The sequence below is a fragment of the Urocitellus parryii genome, chromosome 3 (assembly GCF_045843805.1).
Source record: "Urocitellus parryii isolate mUroPar1 chromosome 3, mUroPar1.hap1, whole genome shotgun sequence".
NCBI classification, from domain to species: Eukaryota; Metazoa; Chordata; class Mammalia; order Rodentia; family Sciuridae; genus Urocitellus; species Urocitellus parryii.
The window spans coordinates 211968806-211980669 of NC_135533.1; positions in this window are offsets into that span (position 1 = coordinate 211968806).

The window sequence follows — 11864 nt, forward strand, 5'->3', positions numbered from 1 at the left end:
TAAAAAATTTAAAAAAGAAAAACAATACAGTGTGTGTAGGGAATTCAATACCTGAAAATCATTAAGGAAACATTGTACATTTTAGACCAAATGGACCTAATATTCCATTCAAAAGCAAAAGAATACTGTTATTTTAAGTGCAAAAGGGAGCCTTAATGGTAGGTTATACGTTAGGCCATGCGATTTTACATTTTTCATCTTTGTCTGGACCACCATTGAACATTTGTTTCTGTAGTGCATTAATGACATTTTCAAAGTCCCCACTAACCTACTTACTGGGAACTGTATGTCTGTTTACACATAATTTGATAAATTTTGAGTATACTTAAGTGACTTATGATTTGTCTTTTTGTTCTATTTTTCTTTGAATGGTTCATTTTTCCATCACTTTTCTTGGCTGGAAGTTCTGTACTTGATTTCCCTAAAACATTTGTAGTACTCCTTTCTCATAAATTATATAGCCTTACCCTGTGCACATAAGAATTAAACTCAGTTACCATTGAGCTACTTCTCCAATTCTATTTTTTTTTAAACAAGTTCTTCGTAAGTTGCTAAAGGTCTGGGAATATAGGTGTGTGCACTGTTCCTTCTGGTATATACAGCTTTTACAGTCATTTATGTAATAACCTTGTGCTGAGTGACACTAGAATAAGGAGCTACATAGTAGTCCAAAATCTCACAAGGTGAGTGTGTAATCCCAGAGTAATGGATATAACATTAGCATACAGAGTGACAGATACATATGAGAAAGGGCCATATTTTGATGAAATGTTCTGAAAGCTGGATATGGTAGCTCACACCTGTAATTCCAATTACTCAGGAGACTGAGGTGGGTGGATCACAAGTTTGAGGCCAGCCTGGGCAACTTAGACCTTGTCTCAAAAGAAAGTGTTCTTCGCAGAATTTTTGCAGCCCTTGAGGTCAAGTCTGTTCTTGTTTTGGTTTTTGGCAGGTCTTTTAAAAGTTTTTGTATTGTGTTTTGAGTCCTGGTTCTTTTGTGCATGCTAGGCAAGCACCGTACCACTGAATCACTCCAGCCTTTTATTTATTTATTTTAAGAGAGAGAGAGAGGAGAGAGAGAATTTTTAATATTTATGTTTTAGTTCTCGGCGGACACAACATCTTTGTTGGTATGTGGTGCTAAGGATCGAACCCGGGCCGCACGCATGCCAGGCGAGCGTGCTACCGCTTGAGCCACATCCCCAGCCCCACTCCAGCCTTTTAAATTTTTAGGATAGAGTCTTGCCAGGTTGTTCGGACTGGCTTAGAACTTAGAATTCTCCTTTGTTAGTCTCCCAAGTAACTGGGGTTACAGAAGTGAGCTAGTGTGCTCAGCTAGTGGAATAGAGCACTCAGGTATTTTTACTCTTGACATAAAGAGAACAGGGCTGGGGTTGTAATTCAGTGGTAAAGCATGTGTTTTGCATAAGTGAAATTCTGGGTTTGATCCTCAACATAAGAAAACAAAGAAACCATACCCATCTCACAGGCCCACGTGTGGGCTTACTTTTTAGTGAATTTCTGCTAATGATCTCACACAGCTCTAATTAAGGTATTGGTTTGATTTCAACTGCATATGGCTTTTTTTTTTTTAAAGGTTTATTGTATTTCACAGTTTTGGACATTTTAGTCCCCAGTTGGTTAGCTCCATTGCCTTTTTCTTTTCTTTTTTCTTCTTTTTTTTTTTTTTTTTTTTTTTTTTTTTTTTTTTTAGAAGGGGAGACAGAGAGAGAGAGAGAATCTCATTTATTTATTTTAGTTCTCGGCGGACACAACATCTTTGTATGTGGTGCTGAGGATCGAACCCGGGCTGCACGCATGCGAGGCGAGCGCACTAGCACTTGAGCCACATCCCCAGCCCGCATATGGCTTTAAGTAAGGGAGAATCAGAGTTTAAGTATCAAAAAGTGGACATCATTGTCACTTTCAGAGACTTCTTGCCTACTAGATGCTATTTTTAACCTATTGGATTTTGGAGATTTATTTATTTATTTATTTGGTGATACTCATTAGTCTTTGCTAGTCAAACATTAGCAAAGCTGCAAAGTATGGGAGATGCACATGGTGTGCCAGTGTGCAGAGAGAAGTGTCCCAGAACCAAAGCTTCCAGATTGTCTATGAACTGTGTATTCTGTGCACAAATGTGGGCCAGGCACTACTGGAGCATCTTTCACTCTGCAGCAGCTGGTTGTATCAAGAGAAGTACCCCGCCCCCCCCCCCCCCCGCATGTCCTACCAGTGTGTCAACATATTGGCAAAATATGGTGTATGTAAAAGATAAATGCTTAAAAATAGTAGCAATTAATTCCTGAAGGTAAATTTGGAGTGAATTGAATAAATTGACAATGGACAGTGCATTTTTCCATTCAGCATGCATATGCACCCTTGTACGCATATTTGAATACCTTTATGTCAAACAATAATTTCATTATGGGAATTGAACTGAAGACCTCTTATATGCTAAGCAACCACTCTACCACTGTGCTGCACCCCCAGTCCACACATTTATATTTCTTACCCAATGAGGCTCAAGGGAAGAAATTCTCTTCCTTAAGTAAGGTCTAGGTGTTCCCATCAAAGGTCATATTGATTTCTATTCAAAAGTCACATTCTCATTGAGTATTTCGTTACCTGAGAGACTAACCACTAATAAGTTTTGTATAAAAACAAGCAGAAGTGAATGATCTGTTTATATAAACATTCATATAAAAAATACCTGATATAACAAGTAAAGAGAAAACATGCAAAATCATTACAGTTCTTTTTTTCTGGAATTAGACTCTTAAGTTGCAATTTATATACCTGGTGTACTTTTTCAATGATCATTTCCTTGTTTCCTTTTCCCTTAGCGAAAACCTAAGCTATTTCCAAATCTTCATATTCAAAGGATCTACACCTTCTATATGCCAGCCTGTTCTCAGCTGTAACTTGTTGACCTTTTTGTGCATAATGGGTATACAAGGAGATTCCTTACTGAGATTATATAGCAGTATCTCCATTTTCCTTTGGTAATTGAATCTGTCAGTCCATAAGCATCCCTTCCCCACCCCCACCTTTCCTTGCCTCTTGGTTTACTGGTATTTGAAACCCAGAATGGCTAGGGGGTTATCTTATTATCCAATGTATGAGACTATAATTGTGCCCACTAGAGGAAGTGTTCCTTATTAGGAACTAAGCTCTCCAAACTGACAGTGTTCTGTGTTGCTGGGGTTGGAAGTGGTAATTCTCTTAGGGAAGTCAGTAGGTGAGTACACATGTTGATGCCCACAGAAGCATATCTAGGAGAAAAGCAAATCCATCTCGTGAACTTGAGTGTATTCCAGAGATAAAGAATTTTACCTATTCACTTTCATCATGCGAGCAGGCTGATGTAATAAGCCTGCCACCAGGTGGCTCCCTAGTCAAGTAAGGGATTGCTGACATTTGGATAGTTGATGGTTTCTACTTTTGGCTGATGAGGCACAGAGCAGTAGTGTCAACTGTGCCAGTGTTGGTAAATTGAAATCTATATTGTTGAGCCACAAATATCCTTCATGCTGACCTTATAGTTATTCCTGGGTCCATAGAGCAAGCTCTGGGGTGGCTAGATAAGGTAACTGACATGTACACACTACATCAGCCCATCTAATTATTTCTTTTGGTGGCTATTTACATGGGACACAAGTACCTATACAGCCTGTCCTTTAATAGAGCTATATATCTATACCTATTCCTTTTCCTAAACTTACTTGTCATCAGTCTTGTTCCTAACAAAATTTTAAGCCATCTGGTAACAACTTTAGCAACAGCGATGGTTCATTTTGGGAATCAGCACTACTGGATTGAGGGGTGCTTAAAGAATTGGTAAAGCACACTTCTGGATGTTTCTTTTTAAAATGCCTTCCTTCCTTCCTGTTTTGAGGTACTGGAGATGGTACCCAAGGCCTTGTATATGCTAGGCAAGTGCGCTACCACTAATCTACACTCCCAGCCCACTGCTGGGTTTGTTTCATTGCCAATGTTTTTGAGAAAACTGGCCTGTCAATCAGTGAAGTGAGTGAGGAAGACCTATTCTCAGTTTGGGCAGGCACCATCCGTAGACTGGGGGTCCTGATGAACACAAAATTGGAGGAAGAGAAGACATAGTCTCCCCCCATCTCTCTCCACCCCTACCTCTCTCTTTCCCTCTCACCCTCACCCCTTTTCTCCAGTTCTTCCTCTCTGAGCAGAGTGCATTTTCTCCTGCTGTTGCCCTTGAACTTAGATTCCAATTGCTTCCACTTTTGCCATCAGTGGCTCTCGGGCCTTTTGACTTGGACTGGAGGCTGTATCATCTGTCTTCTAGGCTCTGAGTACTCTGGCATCTGGACTGAGTCTTCACTGTGGTCTTTTTTGGCTTTGCAACATGCAGATGGTCATTGTAGAATTTTTTTCAACCTCTTTGGTGAGCCAATTCCCTTATCAGTTTTATCATACAAAAAAATCAGTTAAGTTTCTCTAGAGAACCCTACCTAACACAGCAGGTATTCATGAATCAATATGTATGTGTGCTTCTGGCCATCTCAATGCCAGTATCAGAGGACAAATATACTGCTTGGTTCCCTGCTGCTGGGAAGATTTTCCATTAGTATAGGGTCATTGTTCAATAGTGCTTTAGTGCAGACTCATCTGGGAATTTGGCTTTGTGTTGGTCCTCTGGGTATCAGGAATACCCCAGAAAGCCACAGGCATCAATTGATGGAGAAAAGTAGGGCAAATGGAATGTGTTGACCAAGTCTTTACCAACTGCTCATACAATATACTTGTACTCACAGAAGCAGTTGAGATCAGTGATGACTATGCAATTTCCATTTCATGATAGAGTGCTATTACATATGCCCAAATTAAAGGCTTGGTGGGGCAGACAAAATGCAGTTCATGATGGGAGCTCACTTCCTTGGTCATTTGAAGTTCCATGGTTAGTTGCTTCATCTCTACAATTTGCCAGTAGTAACGTCTCTCATTGTTTATTTTATTTGAGTCTTCTGTTTTAATCTTAGGCTAGCAGAATGTTTATCTTATTTTTTATTTTATTTTGCTATTTTATTCAATAACTGTTGTTACTGAATTTTATTGAACCCAGGACCTCACACATGCTAGGGAAGAGCTTTACCACTGAGCTACATCTGGTTCTTTTTATTTTGAGAGAAGTTTTTCTTGCTAAGTTGCCCAGGCTGGCCTTGAATTTGTGATCCTCTTGTCTTAACCTCCAGAGTAGCTAACTACAGATGTGTGCCTAGCTGGTTACAATTTTTTATTTGTATATCCCTTGAGAACTTTTAGCTGCTATTATTTTTATTTTTAATTATTAATTAATTTTGGTACTGAGGATTGAACTCAGGGACACTTAACCACTGACCCACACCCCCAGCCCCCTTTTATTTTTTTGCATTTTATTTAAAGACAGAGTCTTGATGAGTTGCTTAGGGCCTCAGTAAGTTGCAAAGGCTGGCTTTGAACTGGCAATCTTCCTGCCTCAGCCTCCTGAGCCACTGGGATTACCGGCTTGTACCACCACACCTAGCTATTATTATTTTTCACAACTTAGTCTTTTAGTCTTCATAATAACTAGATGATATTGGAACAATCACTTCTGTTTCCCAAGCCTAATTAATTTTTTCAGCATTCACGATAATGGTATCTGCTGTGGAGTTTTGTTAGGATTATTGTGTGTGTGTGTGTGTGTTTATTTCTAGTGTTAACTTTCAACACATAGAAATGCTCATTAAATAGTAGCTGTTGTTATTAATATGCATGTTGTACAGTATACTGTTTTTAGTGGCTTCATCTTTTATTACCAACACAGAGCTAATGTATGATTTTTACAAATTATTACTATTTTGTTGATTAATGATCAATAACTATAGGAATCCAAATAATCCTATAGTCAGAGAAACTGAAATTGCCACTATCTACTTAGATTCCCACGACCCTGACATGTCCCTGTAATTACAAAAGGGGGTGTTCAGGCATATTTCATCATCAATCTTACAGGATGGAGGCCATGGGTTTGTCACATGGCAAGTTCTGCTGATGCTCTTTTCAGAGAATTTGCTTGAGAGTCCCATTGCCCAGGATAGATTTAAATGGCCTGAATAGTCATGTTGCTTATTCATTTCAGAGATGCTGGAGTGGACCATACAGGTTTGTTTGGTAAGTCAGCCTCTGGTATATGTATTTGGGCTTTAAATGCTGCATAATTTTAGTCATGAGTTCTATCACAGTGTGAAAAAAAGTCATGTCTCTCAGGACTTATGGTTCTTTACCTGTAAAATGCTATTATACTTTCCCTGATGGAAGCACAGCTCACCATGCCTTTTTCTGGCTCTAGGTGAGGCAGTCTGCTCTGGCATCATATGACATAATGTATGTTTTGGGGTTTTCCTAAGTGTGCTGGATTATATGGGAATTTCAAACTAGGATGGAATGACTTCCAGGCATATGATTGCAGAATTATGGTCAGCTTTGGGTTCTCAGGCCTTTTGCTTTTCCAGGAGGTTTACTTCCTAGAGATCCAATCTGCTTTCCTAAAGCAAAGACAGAGGCAGAAAGGAAGATGGCTGTCTGCCAAATGATTATCAGGTATGGGGAACATGCATGCTTGTATGAAGTTATACTCTTGCATCACAGGTGGACACATTTCTCTCTACTTAGACTTTCCAGAGCTGCTGCTGCTTTTGTTATAACTAACTGCTTTCATTATCACTAAAGTTCCTGAGCCATGGAAAGAGTCACCATCTCTTACAGGAGCCTTTTCCACGAATGCACCTTTCCTCATGTACAGGATGTCATCTCATCAAACCCAGCTTGATCTCTTGGTTAAAGGAAGAAGAGTTGAATATAGTGGAAGAATACATTTTCCAAGGTGTTTTTGGAAAATATTTCTTGTCTTTGAGTTATTCAGTATGCTTGGAAGAAAACTGAGGGAACTGTTTTAAATGCCATTTGCATCTGAAGGGTGAGGCCATTGGACTGGAAGTTTCAGGATATATCTAACTACTCATTGTTGATGTTTCTGTACATGAGTATACCTTTCCTTTCACATTCTTGCTAGAAATTATTTGTATTATTGAATATTGCCATTCCAACTGGAGTGAAATGGAATCTCAGTACAGTTTTGATTTGTATTTCCCTGACTGTTAAGGATGTTGAACATTTTTTTTCATATATTTGTTGTCCATTTATATTTCTTTTTTCAAAAAATGTCTGTTTAGATCTTTGCTCCTTTATTGTCTGGCATGTTTTAATTTCCAGAACATATAAATAACTAAAAAAAATTAACACCTTTTAACTTCTTTAACCTACCATTTTGATGAATAAATTCTCACATATTTCTCTGTTTAATTTCACCATGAGAAATGTGCCTTAACACTAAAGGGACAACAAATAGGACTTTTTTTTGGGTTAAAAATATCAAGAGGGTTGCAAATGGTAAAATTGACAACAGATACTTCTTATTTTCCTCCTTTAGAGAAGACTGGGAATTCCATGATATAAATCAGCATAAATGAGAGAAATTTGAGAGGAATATCTTTCTCAATCAGAGAATAGTGTTTCTGGAGAGATCCCCCAAACCAGTGTTTCTACCAGGTCACATTGCCATCTTTATCATAGAACACTGAGTTTTAAAAACTATTTCATGAAAAGCTATGGGAATCTTTTCAAAATTACAGCAGATGTCACAGAATTCTTCTTAGGACTTATGAGTTCACATTGAAAGAAATTCAAAGGGTAAGGACTTTGTGCATGTTATGAAAATGGGAAAAATCATCATTATTGCCATCATGTTTCTCTCCTGAAATGGGTAGAATTTATTCATCAGTCTGAAAAATCCTTTAATTGATATTCATCTCTTTATTATCAGGGAAGTTGTCACATGTTGGGAACTTGGCAATCAGTTTGGAAAGTCTTTAGTGACACTCATACTTCTCACTACAAATAAATGTTCAAAGGATAGGGAACAGTTCTGAGTATATTCAGTATGGAAAAGATTTCAGTCAGGCTCCAAATGTTGCCTACCAGAAAATGTGCACCCAAGACAAATCCTTTGAGTACCATGTCTATGGGAAAGCCTTTGTCAATCAGTCACACCTTCAGGCCCACAGGAGAACTCAACAAGAGAAAAAGAATTCAGATGGAAGTACTGTAGGAAAACTTTTACTCATTCCACAAGCTGTATGGTGCATGTTCAAACCCAGGTTGTAAAACTATCCTGCAAATGTGGGGAATTAGAAAATGTTTTAGATATTTTGTCCACCTTAATATTCATATGCAATCCCACACTGAAGAGTATCAGACCCGTTGACAATCTGTAATTCCTGGTACAGCAGAGATGCTTAAGAAAGACACATGCACACACACACACACACATTCAATAGAAAACGAGCACCGTCTTTACTTTTTTCTCTCCTTTTATACAGCATTGTTAATAAAAACAAGGAGAAAGAAAAAACATCCTTTCGTCAGCTTAATCCTTACAAGCATGGATAAACATTCTCAGGAAAACTTTGTTTATGGTCACAGTGATCCGTATTTTTTATCAATTAACTTGTGGTTCGTTATTCCCAGGCAAACACACACACACACACACACACACACACACACACACACACACACACATATAAATTTTACACTTGGCAGAACATTCTTTTCTCCTATCTTCTTAAGACAGCAACAAGGACACAGTTCAAAGAGTTCATACTTTCTCACAGAACTCCTTGTTTTGCTAAGCACAGCAAAACTTAACTATTTGTATGCGTGAGCTCACAGAGGAGAAGCCATTTGAGTGTCCAGTGTGTTGGGAAACACTCATGCATTCCTCCCACCTTCACAGTCATATGAATATATAAGGAATAAGTCCCTCTAAATGCAGGACCTTTGGCAAGTTTTACTGGGTTATAGGGCTATGAAATCACACAGAGGAGAAACCTTATGAATGTAAGGAATGTGGGAAAGCCTTCAGTATTTTTGTCACTAAGTAAACATGTAAGGATTCACATAGGAGCCCTATAAATGGAAAGAACCTGTGAATGACTATTACAGCATTGTGCCTTAATGACCAGATGAGAAACATTTGGATATCACCAGGAAGGCCTTTGCTGCTTCTCCCTATCTTACTTTATATTTGAGGACTCATACTGGAGAGAAACCTTTTGTATGTACATGTGTGGGGAAACATTTACATGTTCCTACTGGCTTCACATTCTCATGTGAATTCACATCAAAGAGGAACCATGAATGTAAGAAATGTGGGAAGGCCTTCACTGTGAGCTCAGGCTTTGTAGAAAAGTATTTGTGTTCCTCCTATCTTCACAGGCACATGGGATGTAAGGAATGTGAAAAAGCCATTATTTGTTCTTTTTATCTTACTGAAAATACCAAAACACACAAAAGGATCCCCACTGGATGTAAAGAATGAAGAAACTCCTGTAGGAAGTAATACATTTAAACCCACAGTGATGACGAACATTGTAAGTATAAGCAATGTGTAAAAGCGTTAGATGTTCCCCTGTACTTCAAGGACATGAAACAACTTAGTCTAAAGATGCTTCATAATCTAAGGAACATGGGAGAGCCATTGGAATCTTCTCATAATCTGGAATGTAAGCATGCAACCCTGAATCCATATTATGTAAAAAACATGGGCCAGATGTGGTGGTGCATGCCTGTAATTCCAGCAACTTTGGAAGCTGAGGCAAGAGGATAAATGCCAGCCTTAGCAATTTAGGAAGGCCATAAGCAACTCAGACTGTGTCTCAAAAAAGGTCTAGGGATATGGTTCAGTGGTTAGTGCACCTGGGTTCAATCCCCAGAACCAAAACAAACAAACAAACAAAATACCATGGAAAGCATTTGTTTTTCTTGATGCCATGGATTCCATAAAATGGCACAATTGGATTGACCAGGGAGGCATATTTCCTTATAGACAGACCTGTTTTCAGAGCTCCTTAGAGCAAAAAATAACTTTGTCAAGACTTAGTCCCTCACTGAATTTCTCAGATAGCCATGCCTCTTAGATTGGTGAGGGGTTACCTGAAAATTATTTCAGTATTTTAATAATCATACTAATCTTAACTTTCAGGGTGCTGATTAGATATTTATTTCTCTGGGTGTTCTGATAGATTGTAAAGAAAATGAAAGTATCCTTTCTCAAATAATTTATTCATATATTGCTATTTATCAGGTCTTTGTAACATGCTCACGAGTGTGTTGTAATATAGAGAAATAGCACAAAAAGAGCTCCCTGTCTAGTTATGGAGAGATAAGTTCACCTATAAAAGATGCTAAAAAGCCCTATGATGGAGGAGATCCTCAGTGAGTAATTGTTTTCAGAGATGTCCTACGACCACTGAATATGGTAGAATATGGAAGACCTTAGAATCCTTTATAGGCATTGGTGTCACTTCTTAATAGTGAACATTGGTGGACATATCACTGTGCTCAATTAGCATATGTGTGATGGTCTAAGAATTGGTTACCTTTGAGGATGTGGCTATAGAGTTCACCCAGCAGGGGTGGTCTTTAATTGATTCAACTCAGAGAAACCTATACAAAGATGTGATGCTGGAGAACTATAAGTACCTGGCCTCAGTAAGACTAGAATCATTTCTTAGAGCTACAAAGGAATAGAAATATGTTATGCAGCATACCTGATCAGAAATGTAGTTTTTTTTAATCACAGGAAGATCTCTTACATGAGCCTCTTCCATTAATGTACCTTTTTCTGTGTACAGAATGTCATCCATTCAAACCCAGCCTGATCTCTTGGTTGGATGAAGAAATTAAATTAATGGCAATAGAAGAAGGCATTTTCTAAGGTGTCTGTGGGAAACATTTGTCATTGAGTATGTGTTCAAGTGTAATCAAGAAGATGACCTTGAATCTGAAGGTAGAGGTCATTGGACTGTGAATTTTGGGATATCTTCTGTTTCCCAGTTGTGTTCCTGTAAACCCAGTTACACAGGAGGAGGAGTCAGGAAGATTGCTTGAGGCTAGTTTAGACAACACAATGAGACTCCCTCTCTCCCCCTCCCCACAGCATTGTTGTCATGAACTCAAACATGGAGATGTCTCACATAGTGACTTTATTTTCTTGATTGCATACCCCAAAGTGAGTTTGCTGGATAACATTATAGTTATACTATTTTTTTTTTTGGTGGTGCTGGGGATCGAACCCAGACTTCTTGCATGTGAGGCAATATACTCTTTAATATTGTACAAAACTTATACACTTTTTCCCATAGGACTACTAATTTGTATTACTACCAGCATCATACAGGGTTCTGTTTCCTTTACCATCTTACCAACATTTGTCATGTGTTGATTTTTTTAATAATAGTTATCCTATCATGCATGGGGTTACATCTCATTATGGTTTTCATTTGCATATCCCTGGTGATCCCTGATGTACACCATTATTTCATATATGCCCATTAGCTATTTATATGAATTCTTTGGAAGAATAGCTAATCTGGTCCTTTGAATTTTTTTTTAAATAAACCTTTCCTCCTCTATGTCGTTCTTTTTTTTTTTTAAATATTTATTTATTTATTTATTAGTTATTGGCAGACACAACATCTTTGTTTGTATGTGGTGCTGGAGGATCGAACCTGGGCTGCACGCATGCCAGGCGAGTGCGCTACCGCTTGAGCCACATCCCCAGCCCTGGTCCTTTGAATTTATTATTTATTCATTCATTCATTTACTTACTTATAGGTGCTGGGGATCAAATCCACGGCCTTGTGCATGCTAGGCAAATACTCTGCACTGTTTGCCATTTTTTTTTTCTAGTGCTGAAGATCAATCCCAGGGCCTTGCACATACTAGAAAAGTACTCTACCACGGTG